Here is a 27,902-nt window from a genome sequence, read left to right as displayed (position 1 = left end):
TGGAAAGATGGGAGAGAGTAAACCAAATTTCACTCTTGCCCAGGAGATTCCATGTGCCAGTTTAATTCTCATTTAGGAAAGAATTTTCCCAGTGAATCAAGATGGGCCATGGGCCACGCAACTCTAACTCTTCATTTTCCTGTTGCTTCCCCAGCACACCTCCCTCCCGCAGTTGTACAAGATGGCTGCGGGTTTGGTTAAAAGAGCATTGCATCTGTGTGTCTGTCTGTGTGTGTCTGTCTGTCTGTCTGTGTGTACATCTCTGCACGTGTGCCTATGAGTGGAGTCTAGAAGGGGATGTTGGGTATCCCTCTCTACTACACTCCACCTCATTCCCTTGATATAAGCTCTATCACTGGTTTGAATTTACCCTGCTTTGAACAACGTATAAGCTAGGTTAGTGGCCAAGTGTCAGTGATTATTCTGCCTCTCTCCCTCTCCACAGCTCTGGGATTTCTAGCACGTGCTCTGTACACGTGTGCTGGGATCCAAACTCGGACCCCCATGCTTGCACGGTAAGCATTCTTACCCTCCGAGCATCTCCCCAGCCCAGGACAGCTGTTTTTGAGATGTCCCATTATATGACACTCAGATCCCAAGGAAGTCATGACACCCAACGTTGTGGCATTTGTTCTCTTCCCGTCTTGATTACAGATTACGTACAGAGAAACAAATTGCAGTTAATGGCCTTTCATAAGGAAATTTGTCATGTTCCATTGCACAGTGGGGCAACCACAGATAATGATAATGTATTCTGTATTTCCGAAAGCCATAATACAAGAAGGGATTCTGAGTGCTTTATCGACGAAGAAATGAAAAATGTTTGAAAACAAAGATAAGCTTACCCTGATCGGAACAACACAATACATACATGTGTGCTTTTAAGGAAGAATCACATGATATCTCATAAATATGTTTGATTTTGTTTCAACTTTAAAAATCATAATTTTAACAGCTGACAGTGAAGGTAATTTTAAGGAGAAATGAGTCATTTGGTGTTTCTCTGGTTCAACATTGAAAGGCTAAGAAGAAGCAAAGGCTGCAGAGGGAGCTTCTGGCCTCCCATTTTAACTGCTTCTCTGCTTGAGCTGAGGCCACACATCGCATCCTCTCCAACCTCCTACTTGGGTTCGTATTGGTGTTTCTTCTGGATCTCGGGCCACCAGACTCCAGCTAAAGTGCTCCATCAGCTTTCCTGGGTTTGCAGCTTGAGGTGGCAGACTGTGGGACTTCTCAGCCTCTGGAATCATGTGAGCCGATGCTTTAGGGTGTAGATGCAGATACATGGATTTCCCTAGATAGTCCTAAGGAAGAAAATCGGAGGCTTTCCTTACACATAAAAATCTACAAACTGTTCAGGCTGCCAAGGGGCCCAGCCTCTTCAAGGTACTGTGCAAAGCTGGTTCAGCCTCACACACCAGAAGGAGTTTTTGAATAGTTTACTTATTTGGGTAGTAAAAAGAATCATTAGAAATTTTCAATCTACCAAAAACGTGAAAAATGAGACAGCTTCTGAATTTGTTACTGACACGGCCAATGTGTGCTGCAGAGCCAGTAATAAATAAATATTTAACCAAACTATATCTGATTAATAGCTAGATAAGTGGCTCATAAATTAATTTGTGTAAGGAATATGTGTTGACAGCCCAGTATTTGTCTAGCATCGTTAAGAAGGTATAGTTCTAACTTGGCAGAGTTTGTACTCCAATGGAAAAAGGATATTAAGCATGAAAAATCACGCTCCTAAGTGCCAGGCATGGTGATGCTCAGCTTTAATTCCAGCATTTGGGAAGCAGATACAGGTGGATCTCTGTCTGGTCTACATAGCGTGTTCAAGGCCAGCCAGGGCTACATAGTGAGACCCTGCCTCAAAACAAAAATCATGGTTCTGTGAAAAAAAGGCATAAATTACAGAAGTTATAGCAGAGAAGAAATGAAGTCAGGGATTTCAAAAGCTCACCTTAGTAGCTCAGATCAGGGCAGTGGGATGCAGACTGCATATTGAGATAAGTAGAAAGAGGGATGACTCAAAAGCCAAGAAAGAGGAAAAGAAAGGAAGAGCTGCCATCATGATGAAGTGAAAGAAGTCTTGAGCCTGTATCCATGAGTTGGGCAAGCTGAGAACCTAAGTGGGAGACTAGAGCTGAGGCTATCACTGTGAGCAAAAAGACACAGATGTCACCACAGCCATATTCACAAGGAAGGGTCCCATCATGGGTCAAACATACTGACAAGGAGAACCCAGAAGAGGAGTGGGACAAATGTCTGCATTAGAGATGACAGCATTTGATCTTTAAGGACAATAACAAGGTTGTGGTCTCCAGAGAACAGGACCACAAGACCCCACTGACTCAGCCTTAAAACTCCACAGGGAGACCCATTTGAACCTTCGTGGGGGTTCAGGTCTGCCCCAGGTAGCAACTGGCAAACTGACAGGCACAGAGTAGTCTGAAGGCACAAAGGCAGGAGAAGGAAGCAGCCGACAGAGGTCTCTTTCAGACCTCTTACACCTGCTCCTTCCCGGCTGGATTTAAGGTCTTTAATATGGTTCTACTCTTAACCTCCAAAAATGTCTCTAATAAAAATCCTCTGAGTCTTCCAGTGGATTGTTTTTTAATAGTACAGAGGAGGATGAAGATGGGGAGGGGAGTGGGAGAGACAGAGAAAGAGAGAGAGAGAGAGAGAGAGAGAGAGAGAGAGAGAGAGAGAGAGATGAATGATGATGATGATGATGATGATGATGATGATGATGATGATGATGCATGTATTCAGCACGAGCTGAACAGAAAAGAAGAGTCTAGGCTGACTTTCATCACTAATATTAACTTCCGAATCATGTGGAAAGATGGGAATTTTTAAGAATCCAGAGACTTCATCAGGGAATACAGTATAATTTGCCCTAATTAGGCCCCAATAATTAATGGGAGAATCTAATAGAGAAGTAACAGGACAAAATGCTGGTGTTCAAAACCCCATGAAAGTAATACATCTCCTGCTAGTAATGATTATGTGTCTTTTATTATTAGAGATGCAATTAGAAGAATTTGTGTTTTTCCCTTCTGTATAAGGAAACAATAAACATTATATTTGATATTCTGGGTTTTTTTTAATATAAAGTGACACTAGAAATGTAACTAGCTGAGTTGTTTTTTTTTTTTTTAAACAAATTGTCTTAAGTGACTGTAATGACAACTTCAAGATTCTTTTTGTGGTTGTTTCATTTCTTTTTTTTTTTTTTTTTTTTTTTTTTTTTTTTTTTTTTTCGAGACAGGGTTTCTCTGAGTAGTTTTGCGCCTTTCCTGGAGCTCACTTGGTAGCCCAGGCTGGCCTCGAACTCACAGCGATCCGCCTGGCTCTGCCTCCCGAGTGCTGGGATTAAAGGCGTGCGCCACCACCGCCCGGCCTGGTTGTTTCATTTCTATTAAATGATACACACAAACAATAAAATCACACAGACTTAGGGCATACCATGTGATGTTTTGACATATATATATATATATATATATATATATATATATATATATATTATAACATTTCAGTCAGGGTAAACATTGCATTCCTCAAATATTTATCATTTTTATGGTGAAAGCATTAAGAATATTTCTTTGAGCTTTTTGAAATGTAGAGTACATTATCATTATCTACGGTCCCCCTACTGTGTCAGGCCCAGTCTAGACAGAGTATAGGCTAAGTATTTAAGTTCAAATACAGTACTAGTATTCTGTAGCCGTGTTGCTAAAGATGCGATGATAGCTACTGTATTTTAAGCACCATGGCAGGGCAGGTGCATCGAAAGGTCTTTAAAACAATGCTGTGTCTCATGCAAAACGAGTACCATCAAAAACACTGGGAATGGACTGGTCTCCTAATAACTTAAAAGAAGACAATGGAGCCAAGGAGGCCCAGATGGAGAGAGCCCTTGTTCGAAGGAATCCTTATGTTCATGTCTCTGTACCATGTACTGAGAGTTATAATCATGGGCACCCAGTAGCCATTTGAAGAATTGAAGATGTTTATGATTTTCTTGGTATTGATTATAACAGCAAATATAACCTGCCTATGAAGGGACTATTACCCATGGTATAGACAAAAGAAAAAGGTGATAGTTCACAATGTTCATAGCAATCCACTTTTACCTGATGGCATTTGCCATTTGAAGGGAGAAGTAAGTGACAGCAGTGAACCATGGGAGGTCACCCATGTTATTCACTTTCAGATCCAGGGATTAACTTTCAAGTCAAGATTCCCTTCTGTCCCCAACCCTCTTCCTGCTCTTGGCTTACTACGTGTTATGGTTAAATGCATCACATGAAACTGTAGTTTGGCATCTGCCCATCAGCAGACATAATGTAGCTGGATCTTCCACTCTGACTGCAAGACTCATCTAAAATTGTACGCATTTTCAGAGTTATCAAAACTGAGCCATAACTGATGTATGACATCCAAGCTTTCCATGGAGCTTTTCCCCCTTATTTTTAGAGCTGCTTTGCTCAGCTGTGCCTCCTGGTGAGATATGAGTAACCTGTCTCTGCTCACAAGACCCTCACTCCAAAGAAGAGCTGCTATCTAAGTAGGTATGCAGATAGGGGATGGAGCTGGGATGGTGGGCATCAGACAGAACCCAGAGAAAGGACAGTGTTGTTGAAGTCTATATCTCTGCTGAGGCCAGTATGCTGTAAAAAGCCAATGTCTTGCCAATTTCTCCCTATACATAGGGTTTGATATATATGAACAGTTACATTTATTCGTATTAAGTATTTTCTTAGTAATTGATTGGAGAACATTTTTTATAGCCACATGTTTTTCACCTTTGTAATATCAGAAAAATTATCTTGCCAGTCATTTGAGAAAGTCACCAGATGACTGAACACTTCTACCCTGGGTGTCTGCACAACACTTCTACAGAACAAGTAGAAATGATCTGCTGGTCATCATCAGCTCCACTTTATAGTGGCCAAATCAACAGCACACAGGGAGCCCTAAGTCATTAAAACAGCATGCAATATTTTCTGACCATACGCTTGGGCTTCTGATCCATAAGCAGAAAGAATAAAATACGTTTAAAAATAATCACAGTCACACAGAGTTTTAATAGGAAATTTTGATTATATTCATTCAACATAGCAAATCTAATTATATGAACATTCCCAAGTTCATTAGAATGAAAACATAAATGAATCAACTGAGTGTGGAGCATCTCGTAGAAAGAGGTCATTCTTTTTTAGGAAAGGGAGAATTTAAATAAAACACCAATAAAAAAAAAACTAACTTTTCCAAAAAGGCAAATAAGATATTCTCACACGAGAGAGCATTGTATAACACCTAGAACAGAAGGTCCAAACTGCTTCTGTGGAGTGGCCTGGTAGGAAGTAGTTTGACTTTGAAAAAGAAAATCCATTGCCGTTACTCAACACTGAGACTCTGACTTTGCAACTAGATCTGACAGAGCCAGGGACAACTTTTGCAATATGTGTGGCAAGATTCCCATGAAACTTTGTGGTGCTATTGTGTTCCCCAAAATATTGTGCACCCTAATAAATGTATCCGGGGTCAGAGACAGAACAGCCACAATATTAAACATAGAAGTTAGGCAGTGGTAGCACACGCCTTTAACCCTAGCATTCCAGAGGCAGAAATCCATGTGTTCAAGGATACAGCCAAGCTTGGTGACTCATGCCTTTAATCCCAGGGAGTAATGGTAGAAGGCAGAAAGATATATAAGGTGTGAGGACCAGAAACTAGAAGCATTTGGCTGGTTAAGCTTTTAGCTGGTTAAGCTTCAGGCTTTCAAGCAGCAGTTCAGCTTAGAGCAATTGGGATGAGGACACAGAAGCTTCCAGTCTGAGGAAACAAGACCAGCTGAGAAGTTGGCCAGGTGAGATAGTTGTGGTTTGTTCTGTCTCTCTGATCTTCCAGAATTCACCCCAATACCTGGTCCGGGTTTGATCTTATTAATAAGAACTTTTTAAGATTCATGCTACAAAATTTCATTTAAGAAGTTTAAGCTACATTTGACCCAAGGACCACAGGTTGGTAATCCTTCTAGATAATGATGTATAATGCTCCTTACTAGAGTATCTGTTCCATAGTTATTTGTTGTTTAATCTTTGAGCAGATAATGAGCATCCTTCATTCAAAATCCAGTAAAGGCTATTCGGTGAAAATGAGTGTCCCCTTTTACAGATATTCTCCACTTTCATCCACGCCCACTTTCCACTTGTCCTCAAATACACTTTAATAGTTTCTTCTGCATCCTTCTAGGGATGTTCTAAAGCCATGTAATTCATGGAGCCTGCTTTAATTGAGAGAGAGAGAGAGAGAGAGAGAGAGAGAGAGAGAGAGAGAGAGAGAGAGAGAGAGAGAGAGAGAGAGAAGAGAGAGTTAAGAAAGCCAAGTCATTATCCAGGGCCACACAGTTCATGTCTGGGCTCCAATCCAGGAGACCTTCACAAAAGGCCACCAAGAAAAGCATGTCTTTCTAAAATCCTCACATATATATTAAGACTTAAAAAAGCAGTCTCACATAGAATCATGCTGGAGAATTTGAGAGAGAGACACACACACACACACTCAGAGACAGAGACAGAGACACACACAGAGACAGAGACGCAGAGAGAGACAGAGACAGAGAGAAGCTGTTGTGACGTGGGAAGGAGAGCCTTATTGCAAAAGCTGCCATCTATCATCTACCCATGTATTTGCATCACACATCCCTCCAAGATTTGTTCGTTCCCTCTCCAACCAAACAATGAAATGTTAAATGCAAGCTGGCTATGTCATGGAGTGATGAAGTTGACATGATAGTTGACACTGGCAGATGCCATCACCTGGAGATCACACTATTTCTCCTTCTCTTCTTTTATTTCTCTATCCTTAAGCTCTATCTATTTTCTCAATAGCATCATTTCCTCTCTAGTGAACTGTGTTCCCACCAACATACCCACGTGACATCCTCATGCTTTTCTTTCACTCTTAACCCCAAGCATTCTTTAAAGGTTAACTCAGTATTTTATTGAGTATTTTTGCATCAATGATCATGAGGGAGATCGGTTTGTAGTTCTCTTTCTTTGTTGTATCCTTGTTTGGTTTAGGAATCAGGGTAATTGTAGCCTCATAGAAGGAGTTTGGTAATGTTCTTTCTGTTTCTATTGTGCGGAACAATTTAGAGAGTATTGGTATTAACTCTTCTTTAAAGATCTGGTAGAATTCTGTGCTGAAACCTTCTGGTCCTGGGCTTTTTTTGGTTGGGAGGCTTTCGATGACTGTTTCTATTTCCTTAGGGATAATTAGACTATTTAAATAGTTTATCTGGTCTTGATTTAACTTAGGTATGTGGTACCTATCCAGAAAATTATCCATTTCTTTTAGATTTTCAAGTTTTATGGAGTAGAGGTTTCTGAAGTATGACCTGATGATTCTTTGGATTTCCTCAATGTCTGTTGTTATGTCTCCCTTTTCATTTCTGATTTTGTTGATTTGGATGCTCTCTCTGTGTCTTTTGGTTAGTTTGGATAAGGGCTTGTCTATCTTGTTGATTTTCTCAAAGAACCAACTCTTTGTTTCATTAATTTTTTGTATTGTTCTCTTTGTTTCTATTTTATTGATTTCAGCTCTCACTTTGATAATTTCCTGGTGTCTATTCTTCCTGGGAGACTTTGCTTCTTCTTGTTCTAGAGCTTTCAGGTGTGCTGTTAAGTCACTAGTGTGAGGTTTCTCCCACTTCTTTATGTGGGCATTTAGTGCTATGAATTTCCCTCTTGGCACTGCTTTCATAGTGTCCCATAAGTTTGGGTATGTGAGAAGGGTTTATATGAGTGAGAATTGTTGAAACCAAGGTTGGATAAAGCACAGGGACAAATAGCCAAACGAATGGAAACACATGAACTATGAACCAATGGCTGAGGGGCCCCCAACTGGATCAGGCCCTCTGAATGGGTGAGACAGTTGATTGGCTTGATCCTTTTGGGAGGCATCCAGGCAGTGGGACTGGGTCCTGTGCTCATTGCATGAGTTGGCTGTTTGAAACTTGGGGCTTACGCAGGGTTGCTTGGCTCAGCCTGGGAGGAGGGGACTGGACCTGCCTGGACTGAGTCTACCAGGTTGATCTCAGTCCTCGGGGGAGGCTTTGCCCTGGAGGAGGTGGGAATGGGGGGTGGGCTAGGGGTAAGGGAAGAGGGGCGGGAGGGGGGAGAACAAGGGAATCCATGGCTGATATGTAGAACTGAATTGTATTGTAAAATAAAATAAAATAAAAAAAGGTTAACTCAGGTTGAGCTCAATCCAAGACAATGTTATGATAACCTTGGCAAAATTCACTCTCTCCGAGGAGGGATTATATGAGCAAGAGATATTGAGACCATGATTGGAAAAAGCACAGGGACAAATAGCCAAACTAGTGGAAACACATGAACTGTGAACCAATAGCTGAGGAACCCCCATGGAACTGGACCAGGCCCTCTGGATAAGTGAGACAGTTGATTAGCTTGAACTGTTTGGGAGACACCACCCCCCCCACCCCCCCCCCCACCCCCCCGGCAGTGGAACCGGGACCTGTCCTTGGTGCATGGGCTGGCTTTTTGGAACCTGGGGCCTATGCTGGAACACTTTGTTCAGCCTTGGTGTAGAAAGGAGGGGACTGGACCTGCCTCGGCAGAGTCTACCAGGCTACCAGGCTGGGCTGACTCCCCAGGGGAGACCTTGCCTTGGAGGAAGTAGGAATGCGGGGGGGGGGGGGGGGGGGGGGTTGGGGGGGGGGGAGGGCTGGTTGTTGAAAGGAGGGAGGACAGGGGAATCCGTGGCTGATATGTGAAATTAAATTAATCATAAAATAAAAATATTTTTAAAAAAATTCACTCTCTCCAACTGTGTGTGGTAACGAACACTTGTAATCCAAATACCAGGAAGCTGAGACAGGAGGCTGAAGAGTCCCAGGCCTGGAACACAGTGGCCGAAACCCTCTCCTCTGTCTGTTCCAGTAAAGGGATTAGAGAAATGATAATGAAATCAGTAGCAGTTAGCCCACTCATTTCTTCCACATGTTCCTATCCGCCGAAAGAAAAACAACTTTTCTTTCTGTTCGTATTAACATTAGTTTGCAGTGGGTTTCCAGCCCAATGCTATTACAGTTGTTTATCCCATTAGCTTGTTGAGATTTTGCCACCTAAACTTTTCCAGCCTCCCTTGTGGATGGCTACATAAAGTTCAGGATCAATGGCTTTCAATGGTTTTTACATGAGTGAATAGAAATACTGATTAAAGACTGGTAATGGAATGGCCCACATGCCTGTGGATCTCTAAGCAATTTACCAAGCATCATTATATGATCTTATGACGTTGAGGGCAAGTGATCGTGCCCGTATTTGCTGAAGATGCTGAGAAACCTAGGGCCCATTTCTCTCACTGTGCTATGCCCCACCAAGCTGATGACAACTCTGGGAACTCTTCAGAAATCAGTAGGGAGGCTGGAGGAAGCTTGGCACTGCAGGGGTTTAGAGGTTAAGGCTGCCATTCAGTTGTCCCACCAGGAACCACACAGCAGACTGGTTCCTTCCAGAGATTAGCTCCTTCCGGTTGAGCTAATGGGTACCTTTTAGATCCAACTCGTGCACAGCATTTTAGAGCTACTGACCCAGATCATTCATTCAGAGAGTCAACTGCTGGCCGGCCGGGTGGAGACTTTTGGGAAGCCTCATGTACTTCCGCCACTGATGCAGAAAACAAAAAATCTAATTGTCCCAATCAATGTGGTAGAACGTTCCTTCGGATTGTCTTCCTCCATCATCCCCCCTTATTAGACAGTTATTAGACATTTCCTTCCTAAGTGCAAAAACAATTACTGACATTTACTGTTTGAAAATACAGGAAAGAATGATAGAAACATTTAACTCATGCACAAGTATTTCATGAAGAATTAAACAGTTAACATTATTTACATACCGCCTTGCAGTCTTTTATTTCTTCTCCTATACAGTTGCATATAAACAAACTGAATGCAAGACTATGGAGAACAACTCACATCACTGTATACTTTGTTTAGCCCTCTAATATTTAGCAATACATTCCATGAGTAAGTAAAAATACACCACTTACAGACTGATGGCATGGCACACTTGCCTGTGGTTCTCAAGACAGTCTACCAAGTATCATTGTATGGTCTTATAATGTTGAGGGCAAACTTGGATCAATCCCAAGTTTTTGTAGTTATAAATAAGGCAGTGTCACTACCGCTGCATAAAAGTTTTTATCTGTCTCTGTTTATTTGCTTAGGATCCCTGGTAACTAATGGAACGATGACCACAAACACCTTAAAGCAGTGGTTCTCAACCTGTGGGGTTGCAACCCTTTCATTGGGATCACCTGCTGGAAAACACAAACGTTTACATTACAAAATCCTAGCAAAATTAGCAAAATTAGCGTTACGGAGTAGCAATGAAAATAATTTTATGGTGGAGTGTCACCACATGAGGAACTATATTAAAGGGTTGCAGCATTAGGAAGGTTGAGAACCACTGCCTTAAAGACTTGGATTCACACTCTCCAAGATTGGTCCAAACTGTGCTCTGATCAGCAGCAGACTACTAGAATTTCCCAAATAATCCTTTGTGATTTTATTCCCATCCAAGTGTGCTCCTATGGTTACTTTTCATGTGATTTCTCCTGGACAGCAATGTTGCCAGGAATAGCATGAGATATTTAGAAAATACCAGGGTTTCCGTTCCCAGTCTATGAGTACAAAGTATTCATGGAAGTGCTCCCCACCCACCCACCCACCCACCTCCAAAACAAAAGGATCTGAGCCCTGTTCTTACCCCATGATTTCCCATGCTGAAGAAAGAACCAAACACAAACTAGGTTTTCTAAAACTCAATGAAAAATCTCTATAAACTAAGTTGGAATATTCCCTTTGCTAATCAACAAAACAGCTTTCTTATTTTTCAACCTGTGTAAATGGCTCAAAGTTTCTGTTTTTCTCAAACTGCCAAGAAAAAGATTCATTATTCTTTGCACATATACTTCTACATTTTGCTGTGAAAGTCAATATTTATTGCACTCTTTTCCTGCATTTCTTAATGGAACATGTGTGTGATTATTGAATAAACATGAATGTATTGAGTTGTGCAATGCTTCTACTCCCGTAATTTGTTAGGATTTTTTTCTCTCTTCTAACTCAAAGCAGATTTATTTTTCTAATAAGATTTTTGAAAGTTCTTCGTCCACAGTATCCACTAGATTTATTTCATTTTCAAAATATAAACTGCTGCACCTGGGCAGCAATTTTTTGATCACCTCAAATGGTTTATAATGGTCTCTAGCATAGAGCAATGGCATGCACACCCACCAGATGTACCTCAGTTCATGCATTACATTCTGGTTCAATATTTTTTTGGTCTGCTTATTCCATCTCAGTCTCCCTGACCGAATTCCAGGGCCTTATTTCATCCTCATTTGCACATTTTGCAAGACAGCATCTCAGCTGAATAAAGAATCCTTTGAAAGATTTCACTTGGCGATTGAAGAACTAATACATTTCTGATGAAAAAGCTTATTATTGCTGGTATAATTATTATCGAGCCTGGACAAAGCATTCCTATGATAGTCTCAGCTTTACATGGTATTATCTGTTCCCCTAGAGCATCTTGGCAATATTCGTCAATCATTTTCTCTACATGAATTCACAAGACCAATAATTAGAAAATCAGAGGCCACAAAAGGAAATTTTAATTTCGGATTTTATAAACCTTGTAATGGTTAGTCTACATGCTTATAGTCTTTTGTTTAATATGTTCAAAATAGATCATAAATTATCAATAAGATTTCCCTTGATACTTGATGCAGCACAACCACAATGAAAACACAAAATTTAGTGCAGAACATAAATTTTTTTCTGATTAGAATTCTCATCTCTGTGACCATCTCTTAGCAGAGTCTACCTGAGCTGATTTTGCCTTTAGTTCAATGAACAAGTCCTTTCTTTGTGAGCCATTAATGGACCATGAATTGTTCTAATCCTCTAGTGACATGAATTTTGTAACCTTAAACAAGCATAGTGGTAGTAGCATTGACTTTTATATTTTAAAAATGCTCAAAGTCTGTAACAAGACCTCACTACCCTAACAGATATTCCTGTATCTCACTAAAGTAAGACAAATCCACAGAAGTTAAGAGAGGTATTAGAATGCATACCATCTGGGACAGTTACAAAATAGTCAACATTTTCATTTTTATAAGATTGGAAAAATTTGCCTTATTTTATATGTATGCATGAGTCCCATACCAGAGGTCAGAAGAGGGCACTGAATCCTCTGGAACTAAAGTCACAGACCACCATGTAGGTACTAGGAATTGAACCTGGGTCTTATGGAAGAGCGACAAGTACTCTTGACATCCGATCATCTCTTCAGCCCCTTTATTAGTTTTTTGTTACCAAAATAATGTTGCTTTGAAGCATGGAACATTTGTCTGGGGATTAAGCAATCCTTTTTATAAAGATGTCAATATTTATAGAGTATTTAATGCTATTAATAATCCTCCAGCTGTGTGTGTGTGTGTATGTGTGTGTGTGTGTGTGTGTGAGAGAGAGAGAGAGAGAGAGAGAGAAAGAGAGAGAGAGAGAGAGAGAGAGAGAGAGAGAGAGAGAGAGAGAGAGAGAGAGAGAGAGAGAGAGAAACTACAGTTCGTTTTTTACAAAGGAAAACTTATTTTATTTTCCTTTTTTTTTTTTTTTTGGTTCGAGACAGGATTTCTCTGTAGCTTTGCACCTTTTCTAGAACTCACTTTGTAGCCCAGGCTGACCTCGAACTCACAGAGATCCACTTGGCTCTGCCTCCTGAGTGCTGGGATTAAAGGTGTGCACCACCACCTGGCAACATTTCTAATTTTTTAACTTCTCCTGAGGTCAGAATCACAACTCTCCTAATAGCCACGCTCATGACAACACCATCCAGATAATCAGGAAGCAACTCAAATTTAATAACCCCATCTGAAAACAGCACCCTAAATGTACCTCATAGCTCAGTCTCTCTTCTAGTCTTTCCAGTTGCACAAAGCAACACAACTATTTGCTCAATCTGAGACCCTTGGGGTCCTCTTTACTTACCCCATCCTCCTGTCAATACAGTTTTCAAACTTAATTCCACAAGTATTCACCTCAAATATAGGCCAAGAGTATCACCTACCTTCTGTCCACACCAAGTGGCGCACATAACTCAGGCCGATATTGCTGCTCTTTCTGTGACATGGACTTTGTAGACTTGTTACTTAGACTTACCACACTCATTCTCCTCTCTAAAGTCTTCTTCTTGTTGTTGTTGCTGCTGCTGTTCTTCCTATTTATGTGGTACTATCCCCACCTTGTAGTTTTGCACATCTAACATCTCAAAAAAAAAAAATCACATCTGTTTGAAGGTCACTCTTCACCACCCTATTCTGTCTCTTTCATATTGCTCTGCTCATTCACTGTCCATAGACTATGTCTCCTTCAAATGATCTTTTAACTTACTTGTCTACCTTCTTAATGGCCTAGCTCTCTTCCTAGAATATGCACCCCATGAGAAATGACACTTCATCTTTTAGATTCAACACTGTTGCCATTACACCCTGATATAGATAGCATGTCTTCCATAAATACTCATTGAGTGAATACATTTCTCAATCAGTCAGAAAGTTAAGACATTGGCATGCCACTCAGAACTCCTCACAAGCTCCCAGAACCTAGAATTGATTGTAGCCTGTCTCCCAATATGCTATACAAGCTGTATCAGACTAGTCACTATTTCTGAAACACACAGTGAAATTTATGACTGCTGCCTTCTATTAGACCATGACTTTATCCTCAAACATCCTTCTTGAACCTTGCCCAACACTCTTATCCCCAGCTCTACTCAGTTAAATTCCACTTGGTACTCAAAGTTTATCCCAAACATCCCCTTTACCTATGGCTCCCTAACAGCCCATATCACATGGTAGTGTTCTTAGTCATTTTATGAGGAGGTATGTCCACCTCTTGCTTCTGTGGATATGCTGGTGTTTGAGAGAAGAAACAGCTACAGCCATCTCTTTGTTTTTGCTTTGTTTTTAATTGTGCATCCATATTTATTATGACATAAAAATCCAGAAATGGAACCATGCTAGATGTCTATCAACAATGGAATGGATATAGAAAATATGGAAAATAGATACAATTCAGGGGGGTTCTGTTGTTGCTGTTTATCTCTTGTCTTTTTGTTTGTTTTTTTTTTTTTGAGATGATGATATAATTACACCATTTTCCTCATCCTTTCCTCCCTTCTAACCCTTCCATATACCCCTCCTTACTCTCTTTAAAACCATGGGCTCTTTCTTCATTAATTGTTGTTACATACATGTAAGTATATTTATATACATATATATTCCTAAATACAACCTGTAAGTCTATTTAATCTTTCTTTTATATATTTTTGGGAGCTATTTGTTATTGGATATCCAATTGGTAGGTATGTTCTTCCCTGAGAAAGACTATTTCTCCCACTCTCAGCTTTCCTTAGTAGCCTGATGTTCTTTGTGTAAAGTTGAGGTCTCCTTCATGTTCCATGGCCATGTTAGATGTCCGTTGCTGTTGTTCTTGTTCAGCTTATGTTTAAGCAGTCATGTTGGTGAGACTCCAGGGATATCCCTTCTGACATGTGTAGGAGACACAATCCCACAACAAACTTCCTGTTTCTCTGGCTCATTCGGCCCTCTCTTCTGAAATGATCCCTGACCCTTAGGTGTGAGAGTTGTCCTGTAGATGTAGGAGTTGAGACTGGGCTCCACAATGCTGCATTTTGATTGATTGTGATTTTTCTGTGATGGTCTCCATCTGTTGCAAAGAGAAGTTTCTCTGATGAGGACTACACTTCTCCATGGGTATAAGGGCATGTGTTTAGAATGTAGTTAGGGATTATGCTAGTTTAATGAAGTGGTGGTTCTCCTCCGTGATCTCACTAACCCTGGGCAGTTAGCTAGATTTCCAGTATCAAACCCAATTTTCCTCTTGTTGAGTGGCTCTTAAATCCAATTAGAGAACTGTTGGTTATCACCAGGTACATGTGCCACTACTACACCCTTAGGGGTTATTGTGCCGTGTTGGTCATTGTTGTGATTCATAGACATCAGAGCTGGATAGAACTGTTGGTTGCTTCCCTCCTTAGGAGGTTTGTATGATGCATTATGGTACCATGAAATCTAGCCCTTGGGGAGGCAGCTTTCAGGTCATTTCCAGCTCAGGGGCCTCTGGGCCCTATGTCTGAAGTACATGGTGTCTTCAGCAATAGGGACTTACCTTATACCTCTGGGGTCAACGAAGGGCAATAGCAATGGCCTTTAACTCATTGGAAGTCTCTTAGCCCTCACCAAGAACTCAAAAGTGGGATGCTCATGCTTGGTGTTGGAGCTTTTGTTAGACAGTCTTCAATTCCTGGAAGGAGCATTTTCAGCCCCTATCTCTGTCTTATTACATGGTCTGATCCACACTGAGGACTTGATCTGAACTGATGTGAGCTGAACCAGATTATGAAATGATTCAGAAACTAAATCTCTGTCCCAAGTTGGAGGCTTTACACTCACAGAGGATTGTGCAATGTGTAGTTCAGTGATTTACTGTGTAAAAGGAGTAGCTTTTAGTGTTATGAGAACTCTCCTGTCAGTTTTCTCTGCCTATTGCGAGAAGAGACATTGTCAGGAGTCACTGACCCCATGTTTCCTGTATCTCTGTCTTAAATCGCCAGCTGCTTGTTTAGCCTTTATCCCCATGCTTGGCAGACGCTCCAGGGCCTCTCTCACACATGTTTTTCCTTCAGAATGTTGATATTGGGCTGTATCCTATATGATAACAAAATACCAGATTTCTCGGGTCATCAGTTTAATGCAGCTGTGGTTGGTTGGGGTTTGTAAAAAGTCACTATTTTTCATGTGTTTATAGAGTGGCCTACTAAATTAGGGCTTTTTGTTGTGGTGATGGTGGTGGGGTGCGATAGAGTCAGAAACTTCATACCTAGAGCCATGGTAACACACACACACACACACACACACACACACACACACACACAGCTTTAGTTGGCACGAGAGTGGGAGTTGCATGGGGCACAGCATCTGTGGATGCTCAGCAGAAAGTATAGTAACATAGTAGAGAGCCCAGGAGGAAACATTTAAGTGGTTTCTCCTTGAGTTAATCCACTCTGGGTTCATTAGAGTCAGGGAAAAGTCTATAGTGTAGCAGTTTGGGGACATTGTCTTCCCAGACAAGGCTGACTGGAGAGAATATGTGTCTAGAGGGGACAAGAGAGTCTGCAATATGGGAGAAGTGTAGTAGTTACAGGCAGGCATTTATGATGCTATGAAAAGCAAGACCAAGGCCTAGATGAAATAGGCATAATACACAGTTTACCAAATGCAATGAGATTGAGACAGACCAAAATCCCAACATCCCTTCCTCAGATTTGCTCCATTGGTTTGCAGCTAGAAAAAAGATTCTACTGTGGATGGGATGAACAGATGATTCTACTTCTCAGTGGTCCCTCTGCTGGCCCCTGCCATGGCATGGAGTAAGGAATGCCTGAAATTCTTATGAGGAAGGCCTGCGGTTTATTCTTTCTCTCTTTCCCCTTAATAATTTTTCTACTCTTCAATGCCTCATAGCAACTTTCATCTTTCCTCTTCTCACAAAAAGACAGAAAAGCCACTACCTACCTACCACCCCAAAATCACAAGTTCAAAGCAACAGGTTGAGTAGACCCCCACCTCCACACACACAAGTTTCAGTTCCACGTGGCCACTCAACTTGCAGCAGCAGTATATATATATATAACTGATTCAGAACTAGCTGGCTACAATTTCTTCAAATCAAGGTGGTTCGGTACAATTGTGAGGATGAGAAGAGATGGAACTGTTTGAGCCATAACCTCTACAGGGTGATATGGCTACTAGGAGGGTCATTGGGTGCTGGTGATACAGACTAAAGACAGGAAAATGGATTTGTGTGAACAGTACTTGGGAGGAAGAGCACAGAGCGGGAAGAAAAGGAGGGTGCAAACGGTGAGTCTGAATGTGTCTCTCCAAAGGGAACTTCAGAGCCCTCTCTAATCTTGAGTTGGGGATAGAATGGTCTGCTCCAACATTCAGATTCCTCCCAAAGGCCCAGCAGGCTAAGGAACATAGTTGATGGCTTAAATATTACCTGTAAGCTAAGCATGGCGAAGGTCACACAGGTAGTCAGACATTGACCAGTCCTTCTCAGCTTTCAGCATAGTGCAACACAGCGTGAAACATGTTTCCGTAAGAAAATCATAGCTGACATTTGGGAAATCAACCTCATTTCAGGTGAAACAACACAGCCTTCCTGAGAAGACAGCTCACCAGAGGATCTTACAGAAAAACAAACAAACAAACAAAACAACAACAACAAAAAAAAAAAACCCTCATCCTCCACAGAACGTACTAGGTTATCTGCTAGAGGGAGGGAAAAGGACACATAGTCTTTGAAGGCACATCAGCTTTTAGTGGTGGATAAAGAGAGCTTTCTGTTGTTTGTTGTGGGGGTGTGCGCATGCAGGAACATGCGCCTGAATGTGTGGGGAAGTTTTATGTTTATTTAAAAAACTACCTGCTGGGTTTCAAACTACACAGAGAGATAAAAGTCAACAAGAAATAAAAAATAATAATCAAGTGTGTTTATGTAGGACCTTGGCACCCACCCTGCTGAGCTTGGGAAATAATTTAAATGCGTGTTTTGCCAAAAACAGTCTGCAGGGTTGACATGTAGTCCATAAGACAACAAATATTATTGAGACAAATTATAGATGCTAATCTCTTGTAATTATTTTATATCGAATGATTCAACACTATTTTCCTATTACTTAGAGCAAAACTACTATGTGCTCATCCAAAGTTCCCTAAGAAATGCTAGAAAGAATGACAAGAAAACCCCCAATGGGCCCCTGCATCTTCATCCAAGCATCTCCCAGCATTCCCAGTGAAGTAAAATGTCTCATCCCAGGAAGTCAGAGCAGCACCTTGATAACGAGCAAAGCAAATAAATAGACTAGGCTGTATTACCCAACAAGAGATGTTAGAAAGCAAGCTAGACTCCTTGGGGTTCTGAATTAAACACAGTGAAAGTGCTGTGAAGTTTCTTAAAACATCCAAACTGTATCTGCAGAGGCGGGTGCACCTAAGTGGCTCACATCAGTTTGGCTCCAGCATTTACAGTGTGAGGAACGGTGCTGTGTGCCTGCACCTCTGACCAGCAGTCAGGCCTAGAATGGGATTTGGTTTGGGACCTCCACTTTAACAGAGATTAGCCGGCTTGTCTCCAAAGTCAAGGATTATTTCACAGGAGCACAATCAGTGCAACTGGGAGCACGAGGCTAAAGAAAAGGGACGTGGAAGAAAGGGAAAGTCTGAAAGGCAGCCTTTCAAGTTTCAGCTGTTTCTTCACACTATGTTTCCTGGGTTTTCTTCAGTAGTCTATGAGCTCTCTGTCTGGATAGAGTCTTCTATGTAAAACTGGATTCCCCTCCAGATCCAACACAGCATCACCGATCCAGACAACCTTCAGGGAGTCCCCTCCCTTCTCCGTCCCTGCCCAAAGCACAGTACTCTGCATTCATTAGTGCTGCACATTTTTTCCATCAAAACACCTTTATATGGCAGTATCATTTTGTATTCCAATACCTGTTTCTCTTCTAGTGAGCCATTAGAATTAAGTGGATCCTATACTTCCTTATTTATTTTTGTTCACCTTTGCTGAATTCATGCTCTACACTAAACATGGCATCAAAAACTGGGAGTACAAAGCAAAAGAAACCTGGCCTCTGTCCCTTTAGAACGGAAAATGCAAACAGCACAAGCAAGATGAGGATGTGTCCTATCTCATATTTTCTTTTTAATACTGTATTAGAAGTGCAGCAAAGAGAGAAAAAAGAAAAAAAAGGAAATAAGGTTGAAAAGAAGTTATATTCCAATTATCCATTGACACATATTATTCTACGTAAAAAAGTCAGTCAAATGAAGAATTAATAAATAAGTTTAGTAAGACTGTATTGCACATGACCCGTACCATTTGTATGATATTAAATAATTACAAGAGATTAGCATCTAGAATGTGTCTCAATAATATTTGGTCTCTTCAGGACTGTATGTCAACTCTACAAACTGTTTTGGGGGAAAATGTACATTTTAGTTATTTTCAAAGTTCAGCAGAGTGGGTGCTAAGGTCTTACATAAACACATTTTATTGTTATTGTTACATAAACACATTTTATTGTTATTTTTAGCATAAAAAACCATGAACAACAGATCAATAGAAGATAAAATGGATTATAGCACTTGACCCATATTAATAAAAACATGTGTGATTTTAAAAAATAAAGTTATCAAGGCAAATCACTAGAGAAAGAGTGATCTTCCCAAGAAATGGTTTGAGAAATACTGGATACCCCTGTATAATGAAAAAAGTCAACTTTGAGCAATATATTATATTATATCCATATATCATCCCAGAAATGGATCGCTGTGAAAAAGTTTAACACATAGACCTCAAATGAAAATCTTATAGATGGAAAAGGAGAAGAGAGCCTTTGGAATATGCAAGTGTTTCTTAAATACATCACCCCAAAATGGAATATTCTGAAGAACATAGGAGTTGAAAGAATCTGTTCTTTAAAGGATACTGTTAACAGCACAGAAAACAAGGCATAGGCCATTGGAAAACACTCAAAATCTCCATAGTCTGTACCTAGAGATTACAAACAACAGCCAAAGCCAATAGTCAAAAATCTGGCACACAATTGCTTTTAGTGAGGAAAAGGTTTGAGTGGGCTGTTCTCCACAGAAGGGGTAGAGTAGTAAATAAGCAATGTAATTATCTTTTTTTAAAGCAGAGTAAGTCCTAATTGGATATGACTACATATTGGAAATGGAAAAAGACTGTACCAATGTCGGGAAGAATAGGAAGTGAAACAGTAGTGCCACTTGGAAAGGATAGTGACAGTTTTTTGGTTTTTGTTTTTTTCAAAACTGTACACTTCCCATATGATCTGATTTCTCTGCTGTTAGGTCAATAGTCAAATATATGTAGAAGCTTACATCCATCTAAGATGTGAACACTAATGCCGTTATAACTTTATGTATAGCAGACTAAACCTTAAAGCCTTCCAAATGTCCATAATTAATGCTCGCTCTAGGCAATGGACAAGGTTCAGTGACAGGAGGGAAGAGGCCATAGATAGGCTCTTCACATGGGCAAGTCTCCGAAGAGTCCCAGCTGAAGGGAAGACCACACAGGACTCAAGGAAGCCTTTGGAGGTGATAGAGAGGTTAGTTATCCCAACTGTGATGATGACTTCACATTTGCTTGGAAAACTTACTGAATCCTTTAAGTATGCGGAGCTGGTTATTTTCATCACTTGTACATAAGTGACAGGTGCCTTGCAGCATCACAGCAGGTGAGCAGTCCACGTCTCTCCCATTAATTGTCTGCAACTGCAAAGGAAAGAATGAGGCCATGACCTTGAGCAAGTCCCTTAAATTCACCAAGCCTGGTTATTCTTCATTTGGAAAACAGAAAGAGCAGTAACATTTACTCCATAGAGATGATATGGATAACAATTAGACCAAAAAAATGTATTGTACTGTCTAGGGTACCAAGAGGAAGGCAGAGCCAGCTAATGCCAAAGCATTAGACAACAATCTGAATAGCTACGGTGATTAAGAGACTTTCTTTTCTTTCCCTCCCTCCCTCCTTCTTTCCAACAGTGGAGATAGCACCCAGGTCCTTCTATAAACAAGTGCTGTGCCCCGAAGCTGCGTCTCCAGCCCCAGTATGGGACATTTTACTCGGGAATGAAAGATACTTATTTGAACACTTTGGTCCGAGTACCACGAATAGAGATTGTAATGAAAGCCAAGGGAGCTTCGGTAAACTGAGGACCTGGCCTTCTTCTTCCTCTTAACCCTCAAACATCGATCTTCATTTCGATGGGTATCAACAGCACCTGCCCCCTCTCATCCCGCCATAACTTCTAAATATCCTGCTGTACACGCTGAGATCTCCACAACACCTCTCCACACCTCTCCCCAAAGCCTCAGTGGCAAAAATCAAAAAAAAAGCTCCAGTCCTATAAGGAATTTGAATTGTAGAATATTCCTAACAGATAAGCAACCTCACCCCCCAATTCATCACCCGCCGCAGGACTCTTTGTCCATAGAGCAACATGTACATGTCACTAAGAGCGGCCAAAATACTCCAAGGGGGATTTGAAGGAACTTGTTCCATATTCATTACAGATTTCTCTTTGATTGAGTTCCAGTTATCAATGTTTTCCAAAGCTTCTGGTTCATGAGAATGAACTCTGCCACTGTAGAACTTCCGCTTTGAAATCTCTAATTGGCCATACAAGCTGTGAGAAATGTGTAACAGACACGGCCCCAGCGTTCCCTCCATTTTATAGGCCAAGGAGAGGAACAGTTTCCTTGCTCAAGGCCATGCAGAAGGGGAACACTGGAAGAGCAAAGGGGCTCGGAGCTCCTGGGTGCCAGGGCCGTGGACGGTTTCCGCGGGCTCGGGGGCCTGACATCTGTGGCCAGTTAGCGCTTGGTTCGCTTGATGCCGGGATAAAATGAAGAGCGGGCTGTTCTGGGCCTCGCCTTTTGTTTCTTTAGACTAAGGCTCTTAAAACAGCAGATGCCTCAAGTTTACTCACGGGGTGGACATGGGCTTCTTCTCCTTCTATTTTGGAATCGCAGGTCCCTCTCTAATGATGAACAGTCCCCAAACCTGCTTCATTCCACATGCTGAAAGAGGGCTATGGGAAGTGTTCGACCTGAATAGCAGAGGATTCGTGATTTGCATGCACCTTTTGAGTCAAAATCAAACATTTGCCCTGGATTGGCCCGAGTTTAATTAAAATGATGAGAATGTGTGATAGGCATTTGGTCTAAGGCAAAAGGGATGTGCAGTATTGAAATTTGGAACAAACATTTTTTTAAATGAGCAATGCATGGTTGGCAGTGATAAGAAATGCCAAGACTATGTATTACATGGGATCACAGGTTGAAAATAGAAAATATCCTAAAAATTCTGGCGCAATGTGAAACTGTTGTGGGAAGGTTTGGATTGGATTACATGCTCTATGGATAATATCCTGTAACTAACACTGTAGATGTTTCTAATCTTTTCTATGGTCTTTTTGTGGCTTGTCAAGTCTAGCTGATGAGCTGCTCATCAGGGCCAGCAGATTTTCCCCTTTAGCCACACAGGAAAGGGGGAGAAGGAGGTTTGCTGTTGTTGTTGTTATTATTATTATTTCTCTCTTAGGGTTAAGCTCTGAAAAACTGATCACCTAAGACCACTGAAGAAACAAAGTTGAAATGGCCACGCACTGAAAGTGGGTAGCTCATCATTTGAATTGAGGATTGTGAAAACTGACATCTCCGCTGCGAAGTCTCAATGTGATTGTCATTTAGGAAGGCCAACCATTCCATTCTGTTCAAATAGGCGTACATGTACATTCAGGTAAACAGATCTGCAGGTACACAGTACTCATGGTTCTGAAATGAAGACAGTTACATCAGGTAAAACTCCAACAAATGGGTAATTCCTCATTTTCCTGGGTCCCTTTAAGCTTCACTTACTAAGTAAATATTAAAATTGCTAAATAAGGAACATGGAATCATTTAGAGGCATAGTTACCATACTTCATTATCAAGGTAGATTGGCCTCACATAACAGACCTTAAATGATTGCAGAAATAATAAATATTTTTCCCCATTGATTATATTCTCTTAGCCCTCATTGGGATCAATCCATTTTTTAATCTATGCTAGTAACTATAAAGCCATCTCCAATCTCTAGTGATTTAAAGATGGGTGATTAAGTGGACTCTTGTCCATCTCAGTGAGACAAACCCCAAGCCTGGAAGTCCAAGAGTCTGCACGCAAGCCTTATTATGGGCTCAAAGGGGAAACACAGAAAGGAGAGTGGACACGGTAACTGAGCTGGGCCTCCTCCCCCAGGGAGAAAGTGATGGCTACTGTACAGCAGAGTGAGGTAGACCAGGAGGAACTCGGGCTTTCTCCTACTATCTTTAATAATAATGTTTCTCTTCCAAACAGCTCCAGCCCAGGTCCCATGTTGAGTTTTAAACAGGACCAGATAATGTTTCAGTATCCTCAGGGAGCTCAGTTATGGCTTAAGAAAAAGCTTTTCATTTGAATCCCATCCTTTTTCTTCTATTTACTCCAAATGCTTAAAAATACAGTCTTGAGTCTTGTCTGCTGCCAAGTTGGTCATTTGCTCATATGGTTGCATCTTAGGTAATAATATTGAGCAGGAAACAATGGCCAGAGAGTTCCCCATACCTTAGCCACAAAATTAGCGTATGGATATACAACTGGCACAAAACCACACATCAGTCCAAAGGTACACAAAGGAATGGCTGGCTGCTTCAAGTTCAACAGAGGCATGAACATCTGTTCCAAACATCCTCTAGAGTAGAGTTAGGCTCATTTAAACAACTTGATATGCCAGACAAATACATTTTCAGAAAAGAATGCGTGGCTGAAGACCTCACAGAATCAAAACTCACATTTCTTGAGGCTAAGTTTTCACAAGAATAAATATAAAGAGAGGAATACACAAAATCAGCTGCCCTTACAGCTGGGCTTCTTTTTGCTTTGAGACTCATTTTTTAAATATTTTTATTAATGCTTTGAGAATTTCATACATTGTGTTTTGATCATATTTACTCTCTCTAAACTCTTCTGAGACACCCCCCTTCCATACCCACCTAACTTTGTGTCCTCACTTTTTTTTGTTCGTTTGTTTGCTTTTTAAAAACCCATTTAATCCGATCTATGCTGCCCATATATTACTGAACATGCAGATGCTGGAGGATGTTCAACCTAGCAAGAGCCAAAATCTTAAAGAAAGTTAACTCTCCTTCTCCCAGCAGCTAACACTTACCTGTAGCTCCTCAGCAACAGGGAGGGTGCCATGGTCACATCGCCCTTCCATGCAGGTCTTTTCCTGGCTTGAGCTTGTGTGGGTCTTGTGCATGCCGTTATCACTGTTGAGTTCACACATGCAACTGCCCTGTTCTATGCAGAAAACAGTTTTGCTTTAGTCATCCATTGCCTCTGGCTTTTACAATCTTTCTGCCCCCCTCTTCCTCAATGACACCTAAGGCTTTTGAGGAAAGGATGTGTTAGATCACCAATTTTTAAAGCACAAGCTCTATGTCCACCACCTTCTCTCATAGACACTTAACATAGCATTTGTGACAACTGACCAATATTGCTTACCTTTTTTTGTACCTTTGAGATTAGCACTATCATGCCACAGGATAAACACTAGGATGATTCTCCTATAGGAGGGAAATGAAAAAATCTTATAAATGTTACAATTAACATTCTTCAGTCATTTACATCTACTTATCGAGCATCAACTGTAAGAACAATACTGTACTAGGCAGTTGAATGTAGACTATAAGAACAGTGAGTGTTAGATTAGATCACTCCCAAACAGGGGAAAAAACTGTGTAACAATGAAATCCAAGACTTTCTGAACATCCCAAAGGCAGTAGCAGGAGGCAATGCCCCCATCTATTCATAACTCCTTTCATTCCCCCAGCTCTGAAATTGTGGAATTATTTCTTAATGTTTCAACTTTTTTCTAATTCACATTGTCATTTCTCTTTATAAATTGCTTAATAAGTACTATAATGCTATTTAAAATTTGTATGATTCCATCTGCTAGCTGGTTGAGTTGTCTTTCAAATGTCTCTGGATAACTATCTCAATTCTTTAATTAGAGAACAAAGGCTGATATTTATGTTTCTATTTTGATGCAAGAATTTTTTTTTAAAAAAATCTATGAATACCAGATCATTAAACAGCCAGAAATATTAATGACAAATAAAATTAATGATCAGAGACTGACATTCCCTTTTTAAAGTCTATTGTAGTCTATAAAACTGAATGTTGAAGTGTTACTCTTTTTAAGAAATCAAGAAACAAAAAACGTACCTTGATTTCAGATACTGACTTAGCCCGGGCACAGATGACAATGGGTGAGAACTTCAGCCCATAGGGCGACAAGATCACCGCATTAAACCAGCACAGCTTTAACTGTTCGTATTTCCGGTGCACTATCCACGGGCATTCTGACTCAACAAGCGCTCACAAACTCCTTTCCCCCGTGGGGATTCCAGTGATGCCCCAGGGAAGCAAGCAGAAAAGACCTTCCAGCAAGAACTGACTTGACCTCAAATCATCCCGCCCTGAATACTCGAGAAGGAATTTGAAGATGTTCGGAATATCTCCCGCTCCACAATCGCCAGCAGGTGACTTCATCCACAATCCTGTTTTATGGTCTCACCTGTTTCCTGAAGTCCCCACGATTTTCTCACGGGGAATATCACCTTCTAGCACAGAGGAGCTTGCTTTCACATACAGGAAGAAGGTCTTGGGATTCAGGGGAAATGTTTCCATTCATCATCTGGGGCTACTGCTGATAACCTGCAGCAAACAGAGTCATTAAGTGCAAGGAAAACAGATATTGAAGCGCAGATTTAGATTACAAGTGAGTGTGGTTACAGTGAGATGAGCTTGGGGCCTATCTTGGTTGAACTTCTTGGAGGAGACCCTAAGACATTCCTTTTATTAGCCTACGTAAAGTAGCAAGTGCTGAGATTTTCATCAATTTTTCCCCAGTACAAATTTACTTTCTCTTGTTCCCCATGAGCTCACCAGGGGCCCTGCACTGTCTTTTTGAGAAAAACATACTGAGAATCAAAGGTAGATGAAACACACCACAATAACTGGAAGCTGAGTGTAGATGTCTCAGTGCCAATTAAATGTAAAAGGAAATCAAAGAAAAATATTCTTATTTGAAAGTTATGCACATATAAGCACGCAGGACTAAATGTTCTTCCTGAAATAGGTGTAATTCATTTAGAGAACAAAAACTCTAAAATTTATAAGGGTCACCCTTGACCTACAGAAGAAGTCCTGATCCAATTCCTGGAACACACATTCACAGTCAGCCTTTGTTTGAGTTCAGAAATCTTGAGTTCTTTCTTTTTTTAATGAAAATAGATATTTTTTCATAAGATATATTGATCACAGTTTCCCTTCCCCCAACTCCCCTCAGATCCTTCCCACCTCCCCTCCCATCTGGATCCACACCCCCCCTCATGGGGAAACAGGCATCTAAAGAATAATTATAAAATGAGATAAAAATCAGACATAACAAAAACAAACTGGAATAGCACAAAACAAACAGATAAAAGAAATCTCAAGAAAAAGCCCAAGAAATGCATACATAGGCACAGAGACACACATGTTCACACACACACACACACACACACACACACACACACACACACACACAGGAATCCCACAAAATCACAAACACAGAAGCCACGAAATCGGACAAATGGACAAATTCTTCTGTTCCATGACATAGCCCTTTCATGATTACCTCTGAAACTCCAAGGAACTGCTTAACTCTCTATTTCAAACAGCTTAGGGCATTGGTGTCTCAAGGAGGGCAAAGGATCTGTACAGCTAAAAATAAAATATAAAACATTATGAGACAAAGAACCTCCCAAAATTCCACTGAGTTCATTTCGTGTTGGCCATCTACTGGGAGTGGGGCCTTCCCTTAAGAGTGGCGTGTGCCCCAGTGAGACTCCCTTGGAGTGTTTATCAATTGGAGATCTAGAGGCTGCAAGCCAACATGCCTCAACAACAATGGTGTCCTCTTTCTTCCCATTCTCCTCCCTCCTTCTCTCCCTCCCTCAGGCCGTCCATATCTCTCTGCCCACCTCCTCCCTGGCTATCACTGAAACTGTTTCTGAAGCCTTCAGAGTCCAAATGCTTAGAAGGACCCCACATGTCTCTGGCACATTCTCACTCTGCTGTTTTAAAAGCTGCCCTGTGCGTGAATACGAACGTGGTTCCCAGTTAAGAGCACGGCCCTGCTGCAGGCTGCTTGAGGAACCTTTTGAAAATCTGTAGACGGTATCAAAGGCACGGTGTGGGGAGGCAGGACAGGAGCCGTCATGACACGCATGATCAGAGAAGGCACTCAGCTTTTTCATTGGCAGTTTTTGCAGAACGCCAAGTGACTCTGTGATAATACTAATTAGGCCCTCCTCCTTACCGGCTGGGCAGGCTTCTGCACCATACCCTTGAGGTGCAGCAGTCTTTAGCTCCGAGTACTGAGCATACCTATAGACGAGCCCAGGGGCATAGCCACACACACAGCAGACTTTTGTGTGCCTTCCAGACGCTTGTGATGAAATTTCACCTGATCTTCACTACCTACCTCTAAAATACTTCAAAATATGAGAGCAACCATGAAGACTAGTGTTGTATTTAAAGTCATCCCCTCTCTATGTCTGCTTTTTTATTTTTGCTTCCTCCTGTCAGATTGAAATGCCCTTTCCTCTGACATGAACATAGAAGCATCTCTTAGCTTAGAGATGCAGCTAACTACAATTTAACACCCCAAGATCTACAAGCAACAGGTTGGTTGCCTCATGGACAAATGCTCCTGTTCCAAAATATGGCCCTCTCATCCACTATTTCTGATACCTGAAACACTAAGGTGTTGTTTAACTCTCTGTTTCAAATAGTTCAGGCCTATCTATATCTCAAGGAGGATAACATTTTGCTTACCCAAGTGTGACATGTGATTTTTTTTTTCAGATGCTTTAAAGGAAGTGGATTTTATAAGAAGAAATATAAGTGAGAAAGGAAATCAGGAGAAAAGAGGGGAAGGGGAGGGAGGAGGGGAGAAAAGGAAGGAAAGGGAGGGGTGAGAAAATTTCAGGAGTCAGAAGAAATGATGGCTATGTGGAGCCGTAGGGCCAGGAAGAGCAGGA

The 27,902-nt window shown here is 41.1% G+C and overlaps 2 long non-coding RNA genes across 4 annotated transcripts; both read right to left on the bottom strand.

Annotated features, from left to right (window-relative positions):
• LOC143269611 (uncharacterized) lies at window positions 1–24,099 on the bottom strand. Of its 3 annotated transcripts, none has more exons than XR_013046159.1 (3): window positions 23,978–24,093; window positions 20,382–20,496; window positions 1–1,304 (listed from the first exon to the last, which is right to left on the bottom strand). It is a non-coding gene; the product is annotated as an uncharacterized LOC143269611 (long non-coding RNA). The 3 variants fall into 3 exon arrangements; XR_013046160.1 differs by lacking the exon at window positions 1–1,304 and adding an exon at window positions 14,229–14,836 and having other exon boundaries at window positions 23,978–24,099; XR_013046161.1 differs by lacking the exons at window positions 1–1,304; window positions 23,978–24,093 and adding an exon at window positions 21,717–23,420 and having other exon boundaries at window positions 19,304–20,496.
• Window positions 24,100–24,125: 26 nt separating this feature from the next.
• LOC121824097 (uncharacterized) lies at window positions 24,126–26,709 on the bottom strand. Its single transcript, XR_013046158.1, has 4 exons — window positions 26,495–26,709; window positions 25,391–25,530; window positions 24,316–24,377; window positions 24,126–24,199 (listed from the first exon to the last, which is right to left on the bottom strand). It is a non-coding gene; the product is annotated as an uncharacterized LOC121824097 (long non-coding RNA).
• Between the last annotated feature and the right edge of the window lie 1,193 nt (window positions 26,710–27,902).

The sequence above is a fragment of the Peromyscus maniculatus genome, chromosome 19 (assembly GCF_049852395.1).
Source record: "Peromyscus maniculatus bairdii isolate BWxNUB_F1_BW_parent chromosome 19, HU_Pman_BW_mat_3.1, whole genome shotgun sequence".
Taxonomy (NCBI): domain Eukaryota; kingdom Metazoa; phylum Chordata; class Mammalia; order Rodentia; family Cricetidae; genus Peromyscus; species Peromyscus maniculatus.
The sequence above is the reverse complement of the archived record's forward strand: the minus strand, read 5'-3'. Positions and strand labels throughout refer to the sequence as shown.